Source organism: Bombina bombina, chromosome 5 (genome assembly GCF_027579735.1).
Source record: "Bombina bombina isolate aBomBom1 chromosome 5, aBomBom1.pri, whole genome shotgun sequence".
NCBI lineage: Eukaryota > Metazoa > Chordata > Amphibia > Anura > Bombinatoridae > Bombina > Bombina bombina.
This window is the reverse complement of record NC_069503.1, coordinates 104,131,281-104,149,711: the sequence shown is the minus strand read 5'-3', so window position 1 is coordinate 104,149,711 and position 18,431 is coordinate 104,131,281.

Below are 18,431 nucleotides of genomic sequence, written 5' to 3'. Positions count from 1 at the left end.
TCTAAATACTTACCTGTAAAATAAACCCTAATATAGCTACAATATAAATAATAATTATATCAATAAATAAATTAAATAAAATACCTACAATTATCTACAATTAAACCTAACACTACACTATCAATAAATTAATTAAATACAATACCTACACATAAATACAATGAAATAAACTAACTAAAGTACAAAAAATAAAAAAGAACTAAGTTACAAAAAATAAAAAAATATTTACAAACATTAGAAAAATATTACAACAATTTAAAACTAATTACACCTACTCTAAGCCCCCTAATAAAATAACAAAGCCCCCCAAAATAAAAAAATCCCTACCCTATTCTAAAATTAAAATAGAAAAGCTCTTTTACCTTACCAGCCCTGAAAAGGGCCCTTTGCGGGGCATGCCCCAAAGAATTCAGCTCTTTTGTCTGTAAAAAAAACCATACAATACCCCCCCCAACATTAGAACCCACCACCCACATACCCCTAATCTAACCCAAACCCCCCTTAAATAAACCTAACACTAAGCCCCTGAAGATCTCCCTACCTTGTCTTCACCTCACCGGGTTCAGCGATCGGTCCAGAAGAGGGTCCGAAGTCTTGATCCAAGCGGCGGCTGAAGAACTCCATCATCGGGCTAAAGTCGGAAGTCCATCATCGGGATGAAGTCTTCTATCAAGCGGCATCTTCAATCTTCTTTCTTCCGGAGCGGAGTGGAGCCATCTTCTTCCCAGCCGACGCGGATCCATCCTCTTCAACCGAAGCCTACTCACCGAATGACGGTTCCTTTAAATGACGTCATCCAAGATGGCGTCCCTCGAATTCCGATTGGCTGATAGGATTCTATCAGCCAATCAGAATTAAGGTAGGAAAATTCTGATTGGCTGATGGAATCAGCCAATCAGATTCAAGTTCAATCCGATTGGCTGATCCAATCAGCCAATCAGATTGAGTTTGCATTCTATTGGCTGTTCCGATCAGCCAATAGAATGCGAGCTCAATCTGATTGGCTGATTGGATCAGCCAATCGGATTGAACTTGAATCTGGCTGATTCCATCAGCCAATCAGAATTTTCCTACCTTAATTCCGATTGGCTGATAGAATCCTATCAGCCAATCGGAATTCGAGGGACGCCATCTTGGATGACGTCATTTAAAGGAACCGTCATTCGGCGAGTAGGCGTTGGTTGAAGAGGATGGATCCGCGTCGGCTGGGAAGAAGATGGCTCCGCTCCGCTCCGGAAGAAAGAAGATTGAAAATGCCGCTTGATAGAAGACTTCATCCCGATGATGGACTTCCGACTTCAGCCCGATGATGGAGTTCTTCAGCCGCCGCTTGGATCAAGACTTCGGACCTTCTTCTGGACCGATTGCTGAACCCGGTGAGGTGAAGACAAGGTAGGGAGATCTTCAGGGGCTTAGTGTTAGGTTTATTTAAGGGGGGTTTGGGTTAGATTAGGGGTATGTGGGTGGTGGGTTGTAATGTTGGGGGGGGGTATTGTATGTTTTTTTTTACAGGCAAAAGAGCTGAATTCTTTGGGGCATGCCCCGCAAAGGGAACTTTTCAGGGCTGGTAAGGTAAAAGAGCTTTTCTATTTTAATTTTAGAATAGGGTAGGGCATTTTTTTATTTTGGGGGGCTTTGTTATTTTATTAGGGGGCTTAGAGTAGGTGTAATTAGTTTAAAATTGTTGTAATATTTTTCTAATGTTTGTAAATATTTTTTTATTTTTTGTAACAGTTCTTTTTTATTTTTTGTACTTTAGTTAGTTTATTTCATTGTATTTATTTGTAGGTATTGTATTTAATTAATTTATTGATAGTGTAGTGTTAGGTTTAATTGTAGATAATTGTAGGTATTTTATTTAATTTATTTATTGATAGTGTAGTGTTAGGTTTAATTGTAACTTAGGTTAGGATTTATTTTACAGGTAATTTTGTAATTATTTTAACTAGGTAACTATTAAATAGTTATTAACTATTTAATAGCTATTGTACCTGGTTAAAATAATTACAAAGTTGCCTGTAAAATAAATATTAATCCTAAAATAGCTACAATATAATTATTATTTATATTGTAGCTATATTAGGGTTTATTTTACAGGTATTTAGATTTAAATAGGAATAATTTATTTAATAAGAGTTAATTTATTTCGTTAGATAAAAATTATATTTAACTTAGTGGGGTGTTAGTGTTAGGGTTAGACTTAGCTTTAGGGGTTAAAAAATTTAGTAGAGTAGCGGTGAGCTCCGGTCGGCAGATTAGGGGTTAATACTATTTATTATAGGGTTATTGAGGCGGGAGTGAGGCGGATTAGGGGTTAATACATTTATTATAGTAGCGGTGAGCTCCGGTCGGCAGATTAGGGGTTAATTATTGTAGGTAGGTGGAGGCGACGTTGGGGGCGGCATATTAGGGGTTAATAGATATAATATAGGGGTCGGCGGTGTTAGGGGCAGCAGATTAGGGGTACATAGGGATAACGTAGGTGGCCGCGGTGTACGGAGCGGCAGATTAGGGGTTAAAAAATTTAATATAGTGGCGGCGATGTGGGGGGACCTCGGTTTAGGGGTACATAGGTAGCTTATGGGTGTTAGTGTACTTTAGAGCACAGTAGTTAAGAGCTTTATAAACCGGCATTAGCCCAGAAAGCTCTTAACTACTGACTTATTTCTGCGGCTGGAGTTTTGTCGTTAGATTTCTAACGCTCACTTCAGCCACGACTCTAAATACCGGCGTTAGAAAGATCCCATTGAAAAGATAGGATACGCAAATGGCGTAGGGGGATCTGCGGTATGGAAAAGTCACGGCTGGAAAGTGAGCGTTAGACCCTTTCCTGACTGACTCCAAATACCAGCGGGCGGTAAAAACCAGCGTTAGGAGCCTCTAACGCTGGTTTTGACGGCTACCGCCCAACTCTAAATCTAGGCCTTAGGGTTTATTTTATAGGTAAGTATTTAGTTTTAAATTGGAATAATTTAGTTAATTGTAGTTATTTTATTTAGAGTTTTTAAAATAATATTTAAGTTAGGGGGGTGTTAGGGTTAGGGTTAGACTTAGGTTTAGGGGTTCATAACTTTATTATAGTGGCAGCGACATTGGGGACGGCAGATTAGGGGTTATTAAGTGTAGGTAGGTTCCGGCGACATTGGGGGTGGCAGATTAGGGGTTAATAAATATAATGTAGGTGTTGGCGATGTTAGGGGCAGCAGATTAGGGATTCATAAGTATATTGTAGGTGGCGGTGTCCGGAGCGGCAGATTAGGGGTTAATAATATAATGTAGGTGTCAGCGATGTCGGGCGGCAGATTAGGGGTTAATAAGTGTAAGAATAGGGGTGTTTAGACTCGGGGTTCATGTTAGGGTATTAGCTGTAGACATAAAATATATTTCCCCATAGGAATCAATGGGGCTGCGTTAGCAGCTGAACGCGGCTTTCTTGCAGGTGTTAGGTTTTTTTCAGCCGGCTCTGCCCCATTGATTCCTATGGGGAAATCATGCACGAGCACGTTTAGCCAGCTTACCACTACCGTAAGCAGCGCTGGTATTACAGTGCGATGTGGAGCTAAATTTTGCTCTCCGCTCACTTTTCTGCGGCTAACGCTGGGTTTGAGAAAACTCATAATACCAGCGTTGTCTGTAGGTGAGCGGTGACTGAAAACTGCTCGTTAGCACCGCACGGCTTTACCGACAAAACTCGTAATCTAGCTGATAGTGATTGCAATACCAAACCTCTTTTTTATGGACTGAAAAGACGAAGCATGTAAGGAAAGTATTCATATCAACTAGACATTAAGGGGGGTAGTTATCAAGCCGTCAACCTCAAATACGCTGGAATTCCGCAGCGTATTTGTGGCGAGGCTGATTCGCCTTAGTTATCAAGCCCTAGATACTGGCAAAAGTAGAATTTAGTGACGTAAGCTTCGATCCGCCGGACTCAGTCCAACACAGATCGATTCTTACGTCACTCCAGATGTTCCGCACACAAGTGCGGCACAATCTGACTACTTTTGCTAGTTATCAAAAAACTAGCAGGTACGCTCGGCACTTTTATGGCCCAGCGTACCTGGTTTTCAATCCGCCGCCCTGGAGGCGGCGGATCCCATAGGAATCAATGGGAGTCTGACCATAGCGAAAGTTCATGTTCGCTGATGACAGACATCCCATTGATTCCTATGGGAGCTGTCTGCGCCTAACACCCTAACATGTACCCCGAGTCTAAACACCCCTAATCTGTCCCCCCCTACACCGCTGCAACTAAATAAAGTGTTTACCCCCTAAACCGCCGCTCCCGGAGCCCACCGCAAGCTATAATAAACATGTTAACCCCTAAACCGACGCTCCCTGAACCCACCGCAACGATAATATATGTATTAACCCCTAAACCCTCCGCTCCCGGACCCCGCCGCAACCTATATTAAATTTATTAACCCCTATCCTGCCCCCCCTACACCGTCGCCACCTATAATAAATTTATTAACCCCTATCCTGCCCCCCACTACACCGCCGCCACTAATAAAATGATTAACTCCTAAACCTAAGTCTAACACTAACCCTAACACCCCCTAACTTAAATATTAATTAAATAAATCTAAATAATATTTCTATTATGAACTAAATTAATCCTATTTAAAACGAAATACTTACCTTTAAAATAAACCCTAATATAGCTACAATATAAATAATAATTATATTGTACCTATGTTAGGATTTATTTTTATTTTACAGGCAAATTTCAATTTATTTTAACTAGGTACAATAGCTATTAAATAGTTATTAACTATTTAATAGCTTACCTAGCTAAAATAAAGAGAAATTAACCTGTAAAATAAAAACTAACCTAAGTTACAATTACACCTAAGACTACACTATACTTTAATAAATTATTCCTATTTAAAACTAAATACTTACCTGTAAAATAAACCCTAAGATAGCTATAATGTAATTAATAATTACATTGTAGCTATCTTAGGATTTATATTTATTTTACAGGTAACTTTGTATTTATTTTAGCTAGTTAGAATAGTTATTAAATAGTTATTAACTATTTAATAACTACCTAGCTAAAAGAAATACAAAATTTGCCCCAAAGAAAAATACAACCCCCCAACATTAAAACCCAACACCCACATACCCCTAATCTAACCCAAACCCCCTTAAAAAAACCTAACACTACCCCCCTGAAGATCATCCTACCTTGAGTCGTCTTCACTCAGCCGAGCAGCGATGGAACCGAAGAGGAGATCCGGAGCGGCAGAAGTTATCCTCCAAGGGGCGCTGAAGAAATCTTCCATCCGATGAAGTGATCCTCCAAGCGGCGCTGAAGAAGTCTTCGATCCGGGCGATGTCATCTTCCAAGCGGGGTCTTCCATCTTCTTCTTCAGGATCCATCTTCATTCCGCCGACGCGGAACATCCTTCTTTCCCGACGGACTACCGACGAATGAAGGCTCCTTTAAGGGACGTCATCCAAGATGGCGTCCCTTCAATTCCGATTGGCTGATAGGATTCTATCAGCCAATCGGAATTAAGGTAGGAAAAATCTTATTGGCTGATTGAATCAGCCAATCAGATTGAGCTCGCATTCTATTGGCTGATCGGAACAGCCAATAGAATGGGAGCTCAATCTGATTGGCTGATTGGATCAGCCAATCGGATTGAACTTCAATCTGATTGGCTGATTCAATCAGCCAATCAGATTTTTCCTACCTTAATTCTGATTGGCTGATAGAATCCTATCAGCCAATCGGAATTGAAGGGACGCCATCTTGGAAGGAGCCTTCATTCGTCGGTAGTCCGTTGGGAAAGAAGGATGTTCCGCGTCGGCGGAATGAAGATGGATCCTGAAGAAGAAGATTGAAGACCCTGCTTGGAAGATGACATCGCCCGGATCGAAGACTTCTTCAGCGCCGCTTGGAGGATCACTTCATTGGATGGAAGACTTCTTCAGTGCCGCTTGGAGGATCACTTCATCGGATGGAAGATTTCTTCAGCGCCCCTTGGAGGATAACTTCTGCTGCTCCGGATCTCCTCTTCGGTTCCATCGCTGCTCGGCTGAGTGAAGACGACTCAAGGTAGGATGATCTTCAGGGGGGTAGTGTTAGGTTTTTTTAAGGGGGGTTTGGGTTAGATTAGGGGTATGTGGGTGTTGAGTTTTAATGTTGGGGGGTTGTATTTTTCTTTTACAGGCAAAAGAGCTGAATTTTTTGGGGCATGCCCCACGAAAGGCCCTTTTAAGGGCTGGTAAGGTAAAAGAGCTTTGAACTTTTTTAATTTAGAATAGGGTAGGGCATTTTTTTATTTTGTGGGGCTTTGTTATTTTATTAGGGGGCTTAGATTAGGTGTAAGTAGCTTAAAATTGTAATATTTTTAAAATGTTTGTAACTTATTTTTTTTATTTTTTGTACTTTAGTTAGTTTATGTAATTGTATTTAATTGTAGTTATTTGTAGTTAATTTATTTAATTAATTTAATGATAGTGTAGTGTTAGGTTTAATTGTAACTTAGGTTAGGATTTATTTTACAGGTAATTTTGTATTTCTTTTAGCTAGGTAGTTATTAAATAGTTAATAACTATTTAATAACTATTCTAACTAGCTAAAATAAATACAAAGTTACCTGTAAAATAAATATAAATCCTAAGATAGCTACAATGTAATTATTAATTACATTATAGCTATCTTAGGGTTTATTTTACAGGTAAGTATTTAGTTTTAAATAGGAATAATTTATTAAAGTATAATATTAATTGTAACTTAGGTTAGTTTTTATTTTACAGGTTAATTTCTCTTTATTTTAGCTAGGTAAGCTATTAAATAGTTAATAACTATTTAATAGCTATTGTACCAAGTTAAAATAAATTGAAATTTGCCTGTAAAATAAAAATAAATCCTAACATAGCTACAATATAATTATTATTTATATTGTAGCTATATTAGGGTTTATTTTAAAGGTAAGTATTTAGTTTTAAATAGGATTAATTTAGTTCATAATAGAAATATTATTTAGATTTATTTAATTAATATTTAACTTAGGGGGTTTTAGGGTTAGTGTTAGACTTAGGTTTAGGGGTTAATAATTTTATTACAGTGGCGGCGGTGTAGTGGGGGGCAGGATAGGGGTTAATAAATTTATTATAGGTGGCGACGGTGTAGGGGGGGCATGATAGGGGTTAATAAATTTAATATAGGTTGCGGCGGGGTCCGGGAGCGCCGGTTTAGGGGTTAATACATTTATAAGAGTTGCGGCGGGGTCTAGGAGTGGCGGTTTAGGGGTTACTAAATTTATTTAGTTCCGGGGGGGCGCCGGTATAGGGGGTAGAACAGTGTAGTTTAGTGTGGGTGCTTAGTGACAGGCTAGCAAGAAAGCTGTAAAAAAGCCGAAGAGCAGCGAGATCGGACGAGTGATAACTATCACAGTCCGCTGCTCATCGCCCCGTACTTGGTGCGCGGCTTTTTGACAGCTTTTTTGATAACTTAGGCGAATTTTTGCAGGTCCACGGCGGCGATGTGAGGCGAGCTTAGGCGGGCGTATTGGGCCGGCGAAGGCAGGAAAAGTAGACGCATTGATAACTACCCCCCTATACCTTACAGTAAGATATAACTCCTGGATCAAAACGAAGTCACTTCTGAGCAGATATGTGATGCTGCTATGTGCATGTTTAGTTTTCAGGACTGAAACTTTTTCAAGCTTAAGTTATAAGAAAATGAGGCAAAATAAATATTGAAGGTAAATGTAATAAATAAAGCAAAAGGCACAAAACAGTCCTATGGTTTACTGCTACTTTATTAGAAATAAATCAGGATTATCAGGACCATTCTTACGCGTTTTGCTCATCAAGCGCTATGTCAGATGTCTCTGATGAAGTCATGATAATGCTGCATCTTTCTAATAAAGCAGTCTTAAAGAGCCAGTCAATGTTCAAACCTATTTTTGCCTTACCTTCCTCGCCAGCCTTTTCTGTTCCTTCAACAGAATGTCACAGGCACGCTTGTCTAATCATAGTGCATCAGATCGTACAGTTGTACTACATGTAGCGCATTCCCATTCTGAGTAAGGCTGTCGGCTGCTTTACCCAGTGCAGGAGCGTGCTACATGTAGTTCAAAAGTATGACTGATTTCACTGAGATTAGACTGTGTGCATGTGATGAGCTGTTGAAGTACGGGTTTGGGGGTTAAAACTTTAAAATCCTTTTTTATTTTGCAGGTGTTGCTAGGTTAATGTTACATAATTTTGTACATTGTGCAGAATTCTGTAACATTAATTTGAATGTTCACTGGAACTTTCATCCATAGGACTGTTCCCTGCTGTTTGTTTATTACAGTTTATATGTAGTGAATAGAGGAATCACTATAATAGTGGGGACCCTTTGTACCACTGTAGTGTTGGCGTGCAGCTGCCGGAGGAAACCTAAAGCAACACAGGAAACTCGCCATGACCGGAAGCGACTAGTAGCACAAGCGAGTGGGATGCTCTTTCTGCGTACGGATCAATAATTCAACTGGAGGTGAAAGGTGAATGCCCAGACATACCGCAAGCAAGCAGATCACTTGCAGGGGACAGAGAAACATTAAACGGCTTCAACATTAAATAGTGAGTCAGTGAGCTTATTTCTGTGTGTTTATTGCATTATTAGTCACTGTACGTCTGTGACACACAGATAATATCCCAGCACACAGCTGATATAACAATACTATTAGACATTAAATAGTGAGTCAGTGAAGTTATTTCTATGTGTTTAGTACATTATTAGTCACTGTACGTTTGTGACACACAGATAATATCCCGGCACACAGCTGATGTAACAATACTATTAGACATTAAATAGTGAGTCAGTGAAGTTATTTCTGTGTGTTTATTGCATTATTAGTCACTGTACGTTTGTGACACACAGATAATATCCCGGCACACAGCTGATATAACAATACTATTAGACATTAAATAGTGAGTCAGTGAAGTTATTTCTGTGTGTTTATTGCATTATTAGTCACTGTACGTCTGTGACACACAGATAATATCCCAGCACACAGCTGATATAACAATACTATTAGACATTACATAGTGAGTCAGTGAAGTTATTTCTATGTGTTTATTACATTATTAGTCACTGTACGTTTGTGACACACAGATAATATCCCGGCACACAGCTGATATAACAATACTATTAGACATTAAATAGTGAGTCAGTGAATTTATTTCTATGTGTTTATTGCATTATTAGTCACTGTACGTTTGTGACACACAGATAATATCCCGGCACGCAGCTGATATAACAATACTATTAGACATTAAATAGTGAGTCAGTGAAGTTATTTCTATGTGTTTATTGCATTATTAGTCACTGTACGTTTGTGACACACAGATAATATCCCAGCACACAGCTGATATAACAATACTATTAGACATTAAATAGTGAGTCAGTGAAGTTATTTCTATGTGTTTAGTACATTATTAGTCACTGTACGTTTGTGACACACAGATAATATCCCGGCACACAGCTGATGTAACAATACTATTAGACATTAAATAGTGAGTCAGTGAAGTTATTTCTGTGTGTTTATTGCATTATTAGTCACTGTACGTTTGTGACACACAGATAATATCCCGGCACACAGCTGATATAACAATACTATTAGACATTAAATAGTGAGTCAGTGACATTATTTCTATGTGTTTATTGCATTATTAGTCACTGTACGTCTGTGACACACAGATAATATCCCGGCACACAGCTGATATAACAATACTATTAGACATTAAATAGTGAGTCAGTGAAGTTATTTCTGTGTGTTTATTGCATTATTAGTCACTGTATGTCTGTGACACACAGATAATATCCCGGCACACAGCTGATATAACAATACTATTAGACATTAAATAGTGAGTCAGTGAATTTATTTCTATGTGTTTATTGCATTATTAGTCACTGTACGTTTGTGACACACAGATAATATCCCGACACGCAGCTGATATAACAATACTATTAGACATTAAATAGTGAGTCAGTGAAGTTATTTCTATGTGTTTATTGCATTATTAGTCACTGTACGTTTGTGACACACAGATAATATCCCAGCACACAGCTGATATAACAATACTATTAGACATTAAATAGTGAGTCAGTGAAGTTATTTCTATGTGTTTATTGCATTATTAGTCACTGTACGTTTGTGACACACAGATAATATCCCAGCACACAGCTGATATAACAATACTATTAGACATTAAATAGTGAGTCACTGAACTTATTTCTATGTGTTTATTGCATTATTAGTCACTGTACGTCTGTGACACACAGATAATATCCCGGCACACAGCTGATATAACAATACTATTAGACATTGAATAGTGAGTCAGTGAATTTATTTCTATGTGTTTATTGCATTATTAGTCACTGTACGTTTGTGACACACAGATAATATCCCGGCACACAGCTGATATAACAATACTATTAGACATTAAATAGTGAGTCAGTGAAGTTATTTCTATGTGTTTATTGCATTATTAGTCACTGTACGTCTGTGACACACAGATAATATCCCGGCACACAGCTGATATAACAATACTATTAGACATTAAATAGTGAGTCAGTGACGTTATTTCTATGTATTTATTGCATTATTAGTCACTGTACGTTTGTGACACACAGATAATATCCCGGGACACAGCTGATATAACAATACTATTAGACATTAAATAGTGTCAGTGAAGTTATTTCTATGTGTTTACTGCATTATTAGTCACTGTACGTTTGTGACACACAGATAATAGCCCGGCACACAGCTGATATAACAATACTATTAGACATTAAATAGTGAGTCAGTGACGTTATTTATATGTATTTATTGCATTATTAGTCACTGTACGTTTGTGACACACAGATAATATCCTGGCACACAGCTGATATAACAATACTATTAGACATTAAATAGTGAGTCAGTGAACTTATTTCTATGTGTTTAGTGCATTATTAGTCACTACGTTTGTGACACACAGATAATATCCCGGCACACAGCTGATATAACAATACTATTAGACAATAAATAGTGAGTCAGTGAAGATATTTCTATGTGTTTATTGCATTATTAGTCACTGTACGTCTGTGACACACAGATAATATCCCGGCACACAGCTGATATAACAATACTATTAGACATTAAATAGTGAGTCAGTGAACTTATTTCTATGTGTTTATTGCATTATTAGTCACTACGTTTGTGACACACAGATAATATCCCGGCACACAGCTGATATAACAATACTATTAGACAATAAATAGTGAGTCAGTGAAGTTATTTATATGTGTTTATTGCATTATTAGTCACTGTACGTCTGTGACACACAGATAATATCCCGGCACACAGCTGATATAACAATACTATTAGACATTGAATAGTGAGTCAGTGAAGTTATTTCTATGTGTTTATTGAATTATTAGTCACTGTACCTCTGTGACACACAGATAATATCCCGGCACACAGCTGATATAACAATACTATTAGACATTAAATAGTGAGTCAGTGAGCCTATTTCTATGTGTTTATTGCATTATTAGTCACTGTACGTCTGTGACACACAGATAATATCCCGGCACACAGCTGATATAACAATACTATTAGACATTAAATAGTGAGTCAGTGACGTTATTTCTATGTATTTATTGCATTATTAGTCACTGTACGTTTGTGACACACAGATAATATCCCGGGACACAGCTGATATAACAATACTATTAGACATTAAATAGTGTCAGTGAAGTTATTTCTATGTGTTTACTGCATTATTAGTCACTGTACGTTTGTGACACACAGATAATAGCCCGGCACACAGCTGATATAACAGTACGATTAGACATTAAATAGTGAGTCAGTGACGTTATTTATATGTATTTATTGCATTATTAGTCACTGTACGTTTGTGACACACAGATAATATCCCGGCACACAGCTGATATAACAATACTATTAGACAATAAATAGTGAGTCAGTGAGCTTATTTCTATGTGTTTATTGCATTATTAGTCACTGTAGGTCTGTGACATACAGATAATATCCCGGCACACAGCTGATATAACAATACTATTAGACATTAAATAGTGAGTCAGTGAACTTATTTCTATGTGTTTATTGCATTATTAGTCACTGTACGTTTGTGAAACACAGATAATATCCCGGCACACAGCTGATATAACAATACTATTAGACATTGAATAGTGAGTCAGTGAAGTTATTTCTATGTGTTTATTGAATTATTAGTCACTGTACCTCTGTGACACACAGATAATATCCCGGCACACAGCTTATATAACAATACTATTAGACATTAAATAGTGAGTCAGTGAACTTATTTCTATGTGTTTATTGCATTATTAGTCACTACGTTTGTGACACACAGATAATATCCCGGCACACAGCTGATATAACAATACTATTAGACAATAAATAGTGAGTCAGTGAAGTTATTTCTATGTGTTTATTGCATTATTAGTCACTGTACGTCTGTGACACACAGATAATATCCCGGCACACACCTGATATAACAATACTATTAGACAATAAATAGTGAGTCAGTGAAGTTATTTCTATGTGTTTATTGCATTATTAGTCACTGTACGTCTGTGACACACAGATAATATCCCGGAACACAGCTGATATAACAATACTATTAGACAATGAAAGTATACGGTAAAGTTGTTTTCCTAGGAATAATTAGTTTATATTACAGTCTCAAGGTGTTTACTGTCCCTTTAGTCAGATCTAGCTTTGTGCTATCTTGTGAGTCCTTGTTTAATGAATATAACATTGTGACAAATCTAACAAGATATTGATTACCTAGAATATAATTTTTATTAATTATTTCTGTTATTAATTAAAGGGATATAAAAGGTGCAATAATGTTTTAATATGTTAGATCAGTTTATTATTGTATCACTGATTGTATATAACTATATGTTTAACTCCTGCAAAGTCAGCTATAGAGCAGCAATGTACTACTGGGAGCTAGCTGAGCATATCTGGTGAGCCAATGACAAGATGCACCTATGTGTAGCCACCAATCAGCAGTGAGTTCCCAGTAGTACATTTCTACTGCTGGGAATATGTACATTTTGTTTTCAGCAAAAAAAACCAAAAGAACAAAATACATTTGATAACAGAAGTTAAATTAAAAGTATCTTAAAATGACACATTATATCTGAATCAGAAGTGTAATTTCCTATCCATTTAAGTATGATATAAGTAACAGAAATTGTTTGTGTATAAAGTCTTGCTGGTGATTAATAATCTGGGTTGGTGTAGGTTGGGGGTTAATTTGATATTGTTTTTTGTACTGTTAAAGAGACAGTAAAGTCAAAATTAAACTTAAATGGAGTGGATAGAACAGGAAATTTCAAACAACTTTCCAATTTACTTATATTATCATTTGTGCTTAGTTCTCTTAGTATCCTTTGTTAAAGAGTAATCCTAGGTGAACTCAGGAGCGTGCATGTATCTTCAGACAGCAGAGTTTGCAAGAACTTTTATAGCAATGTTATACATAGTTACAAACACTGCTGCACGGAGTGCTAAATACACGTGCACGCCCCTGAGCTAATATCAGCCTCTTAAGTTTAATCCTTAACAAAGGAAACCAAAAGAACAAAGCAAATTAGATAATAGAACTAAATTAGAAAGTTGGGTAAAATTGCTGCTTTATCTGAATTATCAGCGTTTAACTTTTACTGTCAACATTTGGCTTCTGTCTGATGATGTTTTCCTTATTATTCTGTGATATTTTGTTTTCAATAACACAAAATACTGGTGTGGATTACAATCACTTTTTATTTGCATAAAAAAGCTTTGTATATCATTATATAGTAAAAAGCAGCATTACATGATATCTGCACACAATGGCCTCTATTTATCAAGCTGCCTACTTACCTGCATTCGACGGGCCCAATACGCTCGCCTAAGATCGCCTAACATCGCTGCCGCGGACCTGAATACGCTCTCCAAAATTATCAAAAAAGCTGTCAAAAAGCCGCGCACCAAGTACGGAGAGATGAGCATGATACTGTTTTACCCCCTAAACCGCCGTCCTCGGAGCCCCCCGCAACTAAATAAAGTTATTAACCCCTAAACCTGGAGCCCACCGCCCCCTATACCGCCGCCACCTACATAAACTTTTTAACCCCTATCCTGTCGCTCCCGGACCCCGCCGCAACTAAATAAAATGTTTAACCCCTAAACCGCCGCTCCCGGAGCCCACCTCCACTTACATTACATTTATTAACCCCTAATCTGCCCCCCTACACTGCCGCCACCTACATTAAACTTATTAACCCCTATCCCGCCCCCCCTACACCGCCGCCACTATATTAAAGTTATTAACCCCTAAACCTAAGTCTAACCCTAACACCCCCCTAACTTAAATATAATTTAAATACATCTAAATAAATATTACTATTAATAACTAAATTATTCCTATTTAAAACTAAATACTTACCTATAAAATAAACCCTAAACTAGCTACAATATAACTAATAATTACATTGTAGCTATCTCAGGGTTTATTTTTATTTTACAGGCAAGTTTGTAGTTATTTTAACTAGGTACAATAGTTATTAAATAGTTATTAACTATTTAATAACTACCTAGTTAAAATAAAGACAAAATAACCTGTAAAATAAATCCTAACCTAAGTTACAATTACACCTAACACTACACTACAATTAAATAAATTAAATTAATTAAATACAATTACCTACAATTAAATAAAATTAAATAAAATTAACTAAATTACAAAAAAAACAAACACTAAATTACAGAAAATAAAAAATAAATTACAGGAATTTTAAAATAATTACACCTAATCTAAGCCCCCTAATAAAATAAAAAAGCCCCCCAAAATAATAAAATTCCCTACCCTATACTAAATTACAAATAGCCCTTAAAAGGGCTTTTTGCGGGGCATTGCCCCAAAGTAATCAGCTCTTTTACCTGTAAAAAAAGAAATACAACCCCCCCAAAATTAAAACCCACCACCCACACACTCAACCCTATTCTAAAACCCACCCAAACCCCCCTTAAAAAAACTAACACTAACCCCCTGAAGGTCACCCTACCTTGAGCCGTCTTCACCCAACCGGGCTGAAGTCTTCATCCAATCCGCCAGAAGAGGTCCTCCAGATGGTCCGAAGTCTTCATCCAATCCGGCCAGAAGAGGTACTCCAGACGGGCAGAAGTCTTCATCCAGACGGCATCTTCTATCTTCTTCCATCAGACGAGGAGCTTCTCAATCTTGAAGACATCCGACGCGGTGCATCCATCCAAACCGACGACTACCCGACGAATGACGGTTCCTTTAAATGACTTCATCCAAGATGGCGTCCCTTGAATTCCGATTGGCTGATAGGATTCTATCAGCCAATCGGAATTAAGGTAGGAAAAATCCGATTGGCTGATGCAATCAGCCAATCGGATTGAAGTTCAATCCGATTGGCTGATCCAATCTGCCAATAGGATTGACCTTGCATTCTATTGGCTGATCGGAAAAGCCAATAGAATGTGAGGTCAATCCTATTGGTCAATCCTATCGTCGGATGGAAGAAGATAGAAGATGCCGCCTCAATGAAGACTTCTGCCCATCTGGAGTACATCTTCTGGCCGGATTGGATGAAGACTTCGGCCCGGTTTGGTGAAAACGGCTCAAGGTAGGGTGATCTTCAGGGGGTTAGTGTTAGTTTTTTTTAAGGGGGTTTGGGTGGGTTTTAGAATAGGGTTGGGTGTGTGGGTGGTGGGTTTTAATGTTGGGGGGGTTGTATTTCTTTTTTTACAGGTAAAAGAGCTGATTACTTTAGGGCAATGCCCCACAAAAAGCCCTTTTAAGGGCTATTTGTAATTTAGTATAGGGTAGGGAATTTTATTATTTTGGGGGCTTTTTTATTTTATTAGGGGCTTATATTAGGTGTAATTAGTTTAAAATTCCTGTAATTTATTTTTTAATTTCTGTAATTTAGTGTGTTTTTTTTGTAATTTAGTTAATTTTATTTAATTTTATTTAATTGTAGGTAATTGTATTTAATTAATTTAATTTATTTAATTGTAGTGTAGTGTTAGGTGTAATTGTAACTTAGGTTAGGATTTATTTTACAGGTAATTTTGTATTTATTTTAGCTAGGAAGTTATTAAATAGTTAATAACTATTTAATAACTATTGTACCTAGTTAAAATAAATACAAACTTGTCTGTAAAATAAGAATAAATCTTAAAATAGCTACAATGTAACTATTAGTTATATTGTAGCTAGCTAAGGGTTTATTTTATAGGTAAGTACTTAGTTTTAAATAGGAATAATTTAGTTAATAATAGTAATATTTATTTAGATGTATTTAAATTATATTTAAGTTAGGGGGTGTTAGGGTTAGACTTAGGTTTAGGGGTTAATAAGTTTAATATAGTGGCAGCGGTGTAGGGGGGCAGGATAGGGGTTAATATGTTTAATGTAGGTGGCGGCGGTGTAGGGGGGCAAATTAGGGGTTAAACATTTTATTTAGTTGCGGCGGGGTCCGGGAGCGGTGGTTTAGGGGTTAAACATTTTATTAGAGTGGCGGCGGGGTCTGGGAGCAGCGGTTTAGTGGTTAATAAGTATTATAAAGGTGGTGGCGGTGTAGGGGGGGCAGATTAGGGGTATTTAGACTCGGGGTACATGTTAGGGTGTTAGGTGCTGACATTTCCCATAGGAATCAATGGGATATCGGGCAGCAGCAAACATGAGCTTTCGCTGCTGTCAGACTCCCATTGATTCCTATGGCATCCGCCACCTCCAGGGAGGCGGATTGAAAACCAGGTACGCTGGGCCGGAATAGTGGCGAGCATACCTGGTTGTTCTTTTATAACTTCCAAATGTAGTCAGATTGTGCTGAACTTGCGTTCGGAACATCTGTAGTGACGTAAGCATCGATCTGTGTCGGACTGAGCCCGGCGGATCGTATGTTACGTCACTAAATTCTACTTTTGCCGGTCTGTAGAGCTTGATAACTATGGCGAATCAGCCTCGCCACAAATACGCTGCTGAATTCCAGCATATTTGCGGTTGACGGCTTGATAAATAGAGGCCAATGGTATAAATATACATAACACTTGTGATCTTGATACAAAGGGATTTATCAGACATATAATGTTCCCTTTATATATACAGTATGTACTATTATCAGTTATTGTGGCTTCTAACTAACATGAAAACTTTAAACAGACATAATATCAAGTTACAGAACATGACATACATATTACATACCCAGTATACATGTAGGTTATAGTAGCTATTTAAAGTAAACTTATTATGGAGGCGGAGCTAACAGCCTAAGTGAACAGACATGATCTAGTTGAGCTCCGTGAATTTTAGCTTTATAACACATTACGGAGCTTTTATTTACAACATTTTGTGTCATAAACTCATATCCTGATCTATACTAACAAGCAGAAATATCATCCGAATATATCTTGGCCTCGATTCCTACTGAGAAGACTTTGGGGCAAAGTGGCCCAGCTGAATAATGCCACGATTGCCGGTAGTATAGTATCAGTGCCGAGCGCAATCAGGTTCAGAGAAATCTCTTTTACTGGAGGGTCAGAGATCTGCTCTGGTAACATTACACACCTACGAATTCATTTGCCCTGCTGAGTGACATCGACTATCAGAAAGCAAGCCGCGAGAGACTAGAAATCGGCAGCAAACCAGCGTAGAGAGCCTAAATGGTGAGACACTTTCCTGAATTACTAACAGTATTGCCCTAGAGACTTACAATTGAGAAGAAGGACACTGTTATTCAGGTATTTTGCTCTTACACCACAGAGAGTGCGAGGTGAAGAAGTTTGGCAGGACCCGCAATATTGGTTCACTAGTGTGATGCAAGATAATAATTAAGGATCACACGCCAACAGCAAAGTCTAACACAAATAATAAGGCTTTAAATATTGATAATAAGGCCATATAAAGAGTCAACAGTTGAGGCATCATCTAGACACAACTCAGACCGAACCTCTTCTGAAGGGGTAGTGGGCGAAGAGGCCTAGAGAAAGGAGGCAGTGAATGTCAGACATTGTATGGGTACTGAACATTAGGAAAGCAAACCTAATACTGTTGCAGGAGGGTTGGGGCTCCACTCCTGTAGCTTTACATATGCAAATACATACGGACATATAAGGGAACTATGCTTTCAACTTTTGAAAAATTAAATGATGATCTGTATTCTATAATCCCGCAACTTGGTTGTGACATGTTCCCTGACTCAGCTCCACAGTGTCAATGTGCAACAGAATCTGAGGCACAAACAGGGACAAAAAGACTAAACTAAACACTTTCTCTAGCAATTGCTAAATCCCAGACCCATGATTGGAGAGCAGACAACAAAACATCCATAATTACTGCTTCTTCATAGGTATTTTCTGTTTTCATTGGTG